Source organism: Dendrobates tinctorius, unplaced genomic scaffold (assembly GCF_039654945.1).
Source record: "Dendrobates tinctorius isolate UK_male_01 unplaced genomic scaffold, ASM3965494v1 ptg000157l, whole genome shotgun sequence".
Taxonomy (NCBI): Eukaryota; Metazoa; Chordata; class Amphibia; order Anura; family Dendrobatidae; genus Dendrobates; species Dendrobates tinctorius.
In genome coordinates, this window is record NW_027361824.1 from 10,058,315 (window position 1) to 10,066,693 (window position 8,379).

At 45.1% G+C, this 8,379-nt stretch overlaps 1 long non-coding RNA gene across 1 annotated transcript; it reads right to left on the reverse strand.

Annotated features, from left to right (window-relative positions):
- Positions 1 to 4,076: 4,076 nt before the first annotated feature.
- Positions 4,077 to 7,417, reverse strand: LOC141051415 (uncharacterized). Its single transcript, XR_012220647.1, has 2 exons — positions 7,379 to 7,417; positions 4,077 to 5,387 (listed from the first exon to the last, which is right to left on the reverse strand). It is a non-coding gene; the product is annotated as an uncharacterized lncRNA (long non-coding RNA).
- Between the last annotated feature and the right edge of the window lie 962 nt (positions 7,418 to 8,379).

The following is an 8,379-nucleotide window of genomic DNA, read 5'->3' on the forward strand; positions in this document are numbered from 1 at the left end:
CAGGAGGTCCCTTCCAACTCTACGATTCTGTGATTCTATGATTCTATGATTCCTCGACCTGTGAGGGGCAAAAACTTCGAGAAAGGGCATCAGCCCTTACATTCTTAGTACTTGGTTGGAAAGTGATCACAAAATCAAATCTAGAGAAGAACAAGGCCCACCTGTCATGATCCATGCAGGATCATATCAGATAAATGCACTGGTAACCTTTTTTTTCTTTAAGCTGTTGGCTCAGTTTTGGTTTTGCCCCGGTGGCCACAAGTGTCATTGCACTTGATGTTTTCTGTGCTTAGAGATAGTTTTGCCCCAGTGGCCAGTATGGTCATTGCACTGGTGTTTTTAGTTCTAGTTTGCCCCCGGTGGTGGTTAGTGTAATTGCACGGGAATCACTAACAGGTGTGTTTGCTTAATAAAGTTGTGTCAGTAGTGCTCATGTTGGTGATATTTTTATTGTTTGTCTTTTGCTGCCAGCCTGTGTGGAGGTGGGAGCTGGAGGAGAGTCCAAGGTGGCTCTTTCAGAGTCCTGGAGCGGCAGCTATGGTGTCAGCGAGGAGTTCGTCTAAAGCATGGTGGAGAGGCAGCTATGGTGTCAGTGAAGATTTCTTGCAAAGCTTGGTGGAGTGGCAGCTATGGTGTAGAGCTGCACTCAGTTTGCTTGACTCTGTTACTGGAAAGCTGCACTCAGGTGGTGGACTCGGTTGCTGGACAGTTGCACTCAGGTGCGGGACTCTGTTGCTCCAAGGTGGCACTCAGTGCTGGACGCTGTTGCTGTAAAGCTGCACCCAGGTGTGGACATGGTTGGAGGAAGATGCACTCAGGTGTTGGACTCTGTTGCCAGGAGCAAGTGCATCAGAGCAAAGCTAAGTGTTTCCCTGTTTGTCTCTTTTCCTCATGTTGGTGTTAGTGCAGCGGTGGGGCCAGTGCCTGCGCCACCCAGCTGCCTAGCAAGGGATAGGTGTAGGGTGTGCCAGGGCTGCAGGTTCCTGAGCGGCGCCTGGTGCGGAACCGGCATAGGGAACGTTAGGAGTGTGACGGACACTGACTCAGGGGAGTGCAGGAGTGTTGTGAGTTCATTTTCCCTTCACCATTGAGGTCTGATGAACTCCCTCTTCTGGTGAAGGAAGGTAATGAGGCTGATTACAAAGCACCTGTGCAGGATGATGATGACTGGGTGACTGGAATTGCTGACTGGATATAAGGCAGCCGATGCCCTTCTGCCTTGCGGGTGATTTCTCTGAGGGATTCTAGGAGACCAGTCTGATTCCTGCTCCTCAAAAGCTAAGTTTTCTGCTCTGCTTTTTGCATTTGTGTTTTGTTTTGTTTTGCCTTGTTTTTCTGGATTTCTGCCATTCCCTGCTGGGGTGAGCTGAATTCCTTTTTGCTCTGTCTTCAGAAAATACCTGAGTACTGATATAGTCTTTTTGAAGCCTAGCGTCTTCAGGGCTTTTTTCCCTATCAGTCTGTTGGCTCTTGTTTTGATAGGGTTTTGGGCGGATTGCAGACAGCAGCTTTTCTATCCTGTCCTATTTAGTTAGCTTGGGCCCCATCATTTGCTCAGCCTATCTTTCTATCTGTGTGAGTGTTTTTTGATCTTGCTTCACCATCATTATATGTTGGGGGCTGCCTATTGCTTTGGGGTCTGCTCTGGGGCAGTTTAGATTTCCCTTTCTGTCTTTAGGCTATTTAGTTCTCTGGCTGTGATCGAGGGGTCTAGGGCACCGTAGGAACCCCTCACGTCTACTGCTAGTTGTTGTTGATAGGTTCAGGGGTCTGCAATCCGTTAGCTGCCAACTTCTCTGGCTTTCTGGACTTAGCTAGTATTTCTGTTTTTGCCTCCTACGGTGACTCATTCATAACACAGGAGGTCTCCAACCCCCCGTTCCCTATCGCAGGGCCCACTGTTGTATCTGTTTCCCTTTTCCCTGTGTCTTGTTGTATTAGTTATCGGCCTGCGGGCCGCGTCACACTGGACAATTACATGTGCCGTGTCCTGTTGTATTAGTTACCGGCCTGCTGGCCATGTCACACAGGACAGGGCACGTGACACCACCTTGCCTGTCTAGGATTCAGTCTTTTTGCTGACTCCAAGTAGATCAGGTTCTTGTGGTCAGTAATTATGGTGATCTTATGTTTGGCACCTTTGAGGAAGTGGCACCATTCTTGGAAGGCCCATTTGATTGCCAGTAATTCCCGATTACCTATATCATAATTCCTCTAGGTGAAAGAAAATTTTCGGGAAAAGAAGGCACATGGACGAAGTTGACTCAAGGATGCAGTGCCTTGCGAAAGCACTGCTCCTACTCCAACTTCAGAGGCATCTACCTCTACAATAAAGGGGCGGTCCAGATCAGGCTGAACCAATATCGGGTTAGAGGAGAAACATTCCTTTAAGACAGAAAATGCCTGAAGTGCTTCAGGCTTCCAGTTAACCACATCCATGTCAAATCAGTGAGTGGTTTGGCCATCTCAGAAAAACCTTTAATGAATTTACGATAGTAATTGGTGAAACCTAGAAATCGCTGCAATGCCTTTAGAAACTTGGGTTGTATCCATTCCTTAATGGGTTGGATTTTAGCAGGATCCATGCGAAACCCTTTAGCTGACACAATGTATCCCAGAAACTGTACCTCCTCAGCCATGAAAACACATTTCTCTAGTTTGGCGAATAAAGAATGCTCTTTAAGTCTCTGGAGGACAGAACAGACATGTTGGACGTGCGTCATAAGGTCATCAGAATAAATCAGGATGTCATCCATCCAAATAAATGACTACATATACAACACAGATGTCTCTGAAGATATTGTTCACAAAATTCTGAAACACTGCAGGTGCATTACTGAGCCCGAACGGCATTACGAGGTACTCAAAGTTGCCAAGAGTTTTCTTAAACGCGGTCTTCCACTCATCTCCCTTTCTTATGCGGAAAAGATTATATGCTCCTCGGAGGTCAAGCTTAGTAAACCAACGGGCTCCCAACAGCTGATTAAAAAGATCAGGTATGAGTGGAAGCGGATAATGGTTTTTCACAGTGATCGTGTTTAACTCACGGTAATCAATAAGGTCTGAGACCACCATCTTTCATTTCCACAAAAAAGAACCTGGCCCCAACTGGTGAGGTGGATGGTCTAATAAACCCTTGTCATAAACTGTCTGCTATGTAGTCTTTCATGGCCTGACGTTCTGGACCAGAGAGATTAAATATTCTCCCCTTTGGGAGACGAGAGTCCGGTATCAAGTCTATGGGGCAATCGTACTCTCTGTGAGGTAGTAGTTTCTCTGATTCCAGTGGCCGAGGCAGGAACAATAGCCCCCGAGTCCGATGGCGACGTGACAGTCCGGCGCCTCCCAGTGGCCGAGGCAAGAACACCAGCCCCCGAGTCCGACAGCGATGTGACAGTCCGGCGCTTCCCAGTGGCCGAAGCAGGAACACCAGCACCCGAGTCCGACGGTGACGTAACAAATATGCTCTGCGGTCTCTCCAGACTTCATAACAAACATAATATGTAAAAAAGGTAGAAAACTTATACTCGCCTCACCTCTCCATCACTTCCTTCCTCACCGTCACCTATCCGGTTCTCATTGCATCTTCATATTGCCACCGTTCCCATTGAATTTTTTGGGCCACTCATGTTGGGCCCGGACTTCATGGTCTGATGAGTCCCGTCAAGGTTATGTGCCAGCTTGTGCCAAGGGTCCAATGGTCATGTGGTGCGCCATGACTTTCCATGCATGAGTTGAAGAGTCCTGGCAAATTCAACATGGGCGTCAGTGATCTGAAGATGCGACGAGAACCGGACAGGTTATGGATAGAAGAGGAGGAGCCGAAGAGGTAAGCGGTAAGATGAATATATGAATTTTGTTTATGGCCCCTAATGGTTCTGCAATATAACAGGCCAGTCAATTTACTGAATCTACATGGAAACAATTACAGAAAATACTAATTTTGGTGAATGTGGATCTTAGTAAAATCGAGTAGAATTCCACTAGAATTCAGTCGTTCAGCTCTAGTGTGTGGCTACAATATGGAAATGTGGAAAACTTATAGCTAGTTACAATCAGCATAAAAACAAAATAAGAAGTTTTTTATAATCTTTATTTTAAGTTCTTATATAGATTTGGGGAATCTGTAGTTTTCTCCAGTCTGTTACCAGTCCCAGTACTTCATTTTGTAGGTTTTATTAGGTGTATTTAGACTTCTACTGATAGATGTTTCACACTGAAGTCTCGTAAAATATCACTTCCACCCTTTTCACTTTTTCCTTGATTAGGTTACTCCGTGTTCCATCTTTCATTACTTTAACAGTTCTAATGCTCTTCCACTTGGTGCCCAGGATGTCGATGGCACAGTTACTTGCCTCCTGCACCACTGGATTCCATGTCTGAGAACTGAGTATCCTCAACCCTTTTAACACGTCAAATATGGCTAGCGGCTAGAGTTCTTCATAGGGTAAAGCGTCTCTTATCATAGTGAGGTGTTCCATGACAGCGTCTACCTCGTCAGCCATATTCAGCATAATATATTCAGTGCTGTGGATCATCATCCTCACCAGAAGGGCAGGTTCCTTTTGCCCGAGTTGCTGATATATGTTGCAGGCTTTTTCGCCATCAGCACATAACAGCTCTTGTACGTTCTTACATCCGATGTAAGGTAGACAATGCAACAAGGCTGCAACACCGGATGCCTTATCCTGCTGGTCTTTGCTGTGTAACTTTATCAGTAATGTCCTGACGTGGTGGCTGAAGCTTCTCTTGTCACTGTTGCAGTTCTTGGCGAGATCTGCAAATAGTGAAGTGGAGAATGTCCGGACCAGCGGGTCGTAGTGGTTTTAGAAAAGGATTACAAAGATCGACAATTCTCTCAAATTTGCTGCCAAGTTTTGATCTTTTCAACAGGGTAATAAACTTTGACATGGCTTTTAAGTTTTCGATGACCACTTTTAGCTTCCGATGACCATTTAGCTTACTGTAAAGGCAGCCATAGATGAGGTCTTTCAGTTGATGCACCTGTCTTGGTGCACCTTTACAGGCATTTTCTATGGCAAGACAGACCTCAAGCTCCTCCGAGCTGTCCACCTTTGAATCGAATAATAACAGGTCTTATTAATGAGCTCAATAGTCAGAAAGTTGTCAGCGTCCGCTCTGGCAGATGTTATGGTTGACAAGAACAGGAGGGCATTCACCAAATCCCGTCCATCCAGATCATGCAGATGATTTCTTAGCATGCTGGTCATGGTCTTCATTTTTCCAAACTCATATGATTAGACAATGCCTGGAATAGTGTCCTCCAGGAGAGGGACAGCGAACAGGTCCAACACGGCCAACAGGTCTCTATACTGATCGGTGGATGCCATGCCGGAATGCTTCATCAAATAATCAGAAGAGGAAATCTGACAAAAATGGAAAAATGATGTTAGAGGAAACGTCATGTAAATGATCAATAGAATTAATACTCATTATAATTAACAGTAAATTATTTCTACAATATAAATGCAAATAATACAATTATATTTCACATTACAGATGTTTTCATTTTTTGGCTAAATTCTCAGTAATTTTTTACACTGAGGTGTAATGGTGGAAGGAACAATAAAATGTCCCAGGGCTCGGATGAAGAGAATCTGGGATCTTTATCTTCATCTGCGGAGAACAGAGGAGGATGCAGCCACCACCATATTGGAAACCTACGGATGCTGTGGGCTTTATTTACATACAGTGGCTTGCAAAAGTATTCACGTCTCTTAGCTTTTAAGTATTTTGTTACATTACAACCTGTGCGTAAATATTTTTGTGATCTATTAGTGGGTGATACATCAGCACTAAATAGTCTAAGTTAATGAAGTGATAAAACTATAGGCATAAATTACATTTATAGGATCAGATAATTAACACTTGTCCTGTGCATATGTATTCACTCCTCTTGCTATGAAGCCCTCAGCCTTTTTATGCCATTACACATCACTATGCTTATTTGAAGTCTGAGCTCAGAGCAGATGCCTCATGAAATGTTGGTTTTCGGCAGCATCCCTACAAGGAAACATGGGGGCTGTATTATACTCTGAGGGAACTTCATTATACCCTAGCAGGGGGCTACATTATACCCTATGAGTGGGATACATTATACCCTATGAGGGGGCAGCGTTATACCCTATGAGGGGGCTGCATTATACCCTATGAGGGGGAAGAATTATACCCTATGAGGGGGCAGCGTTATACCCTATGAGGGGGCTACATTATACCCTATGAGGGGGCAGCGTTATACCCTATGAGGGGGGCAGTATTATACCCTATGAGGGGCTGCATTATACCTTATGAGGGGGCAGCGTTATACCCTATGAGGGTGCTGCATTATACCCTATGAGGGGCTGCATTATACCCTATGAGGGGCTGCATTATACCCTGTGAGGAGGCTGCATTATACCCTATCAGAGGCTGCATTATAACCTTTGAGGGGTCTGGATTATACCCTATGAGGGTGTTACATTCTACCCTATGAGGGGGCTACATTATACTCTATGAGGGGGCTGCATTATGCTATTTGATGGGGATACATTATATTCTAAGGGGGGCTGTATTATACCTTATGAGGGGACTGCATTATACCCTAAGAGGGGGCTACATTATATTACATGGTGGTCTTCATTATACTCTGAGGAGGTTACATTATAATCTATCTGGGGCTGCATTATATTATATGAGGGGCTGCATTATACACTATGAGGTGACTACATTATAATCTATCTGGGGCTTTATTATATTATATGAGAGGGCTACATTATATTCTATGGTGGGTTGGATTATACCCTATGAGGGATGCATTATGCTATTTGAGGGGGTACATTATAATACATGAGGTGGCTGCATTATACCCTGTGAGGGCCTACATTAAGTACTATGGGGGGCTGCATTATAACCTATGAGGGGGCTGCATTGTATTCATTGATAGGGGCTACATTATATTCTATGAGGTATAGTGTATGTAGCTACATAGTGGGCCCAAGAATGATTTTCTCTGGTGGGCCCAAAGTACTCCAGTTGGACGCTGTGTGCATCGATGGTATACTCGGTCACCACAAACCTATTAATTCACACAGGTTTTATTTTAGGTCTAAACCAAGTAATGCTCAGCTTTAGGACACGTTCACACGCTCAGTATTTGGTCAATATTTAACAGCAATGAGAAATGCCTTAATGGCCATCAGACCCCGTACAATCGGCCAACAAGTAGCCGATTGATAGTGGTTAAATGCGGCAGGTTATCAGGTGCAATCCTGGCCTAACTCAGTGGTCGGTGCCGACAGCCGGGGTCCGGCCTCCTCCACTTATCTAATTAGTGTAAGAAGAAGGACCCCGGAGCCGGCACCTCCGCCTTTATACTCACTCTAAAGATGTCCGGCTCTGCGGGGTCCTGGACACGCTGTGTTAGATGTGTGTATACCAAAATAAGAATGTATATAAAGCCTAATGTGCTCACTAATCTACAATTAAAGTTCGGCGTCTGTACTGAACACCTACCGTTCGGGCAGGGACACCGAACACAGACTTCTCCAGGAAGTCCGTGTTACTGTTCGAGTTCGACCCGACCCTGTCTGTAGTTACTGTGCACAATCCAGCTGAGACACTAACACCGATTACCATCAGTTTCCGTAAAGCCCTACTGTATATGTTGAAGACACTTTGACATTACTTAAGCTGTGTTTGCATTAAAACACTTGTAAGGGTTTGGATCCAGTCCTAGGACAGTATTAGGCTAGTTTCACACTAGCGTTTATTCGACGCAGCGCATGGCGCCGCTAAGCCCTGCCCCCTGCCGACTCCCTGCCCGCCCCATCCGGTCATCGCACATGGACGCTTGCGATCTGCGCACCCTATCTTTAGCATAGGGTGCGCAGATCGTGCGCTGGCCGTGCGCTAGTAGGATTTTGCCGTGCGCTGCGTCGAATAAACGTTTGTGTGAAACTAGCCTTACACATCTTATCTGGGCAACTGGAGGCTTTGCAGTACTTGAGATTCGAGTTGAATTGATTCTTTACAAAACAATTTTTTTTTAAATTTTGGCGAAGAAGGTGAATTCCAATTCCAAAAGATTCGCTCATCTCTAGAGTATGTATAAAGTTTGGTAAACCTGCAGACTTTTTGCAAAGCAACCAGAAGCATGAGTCCCAGATTACATAACTATTGTTACCTTACACTTTATTCCATAAAGGATATTCTGGCTCGTCATGTGGGACACTTGTACTTGGGGCATGAAATCATCCAAACCTCTTGTGCAGAGAGAGATGATGCAAAACTAAAACTCCAGACCCGACCTGACCTCAGGCTGAGATCTCTGCTGGGAGCAAGAATCCTATAAATGCCGTCCTCTGTAGATATTCATGAAGA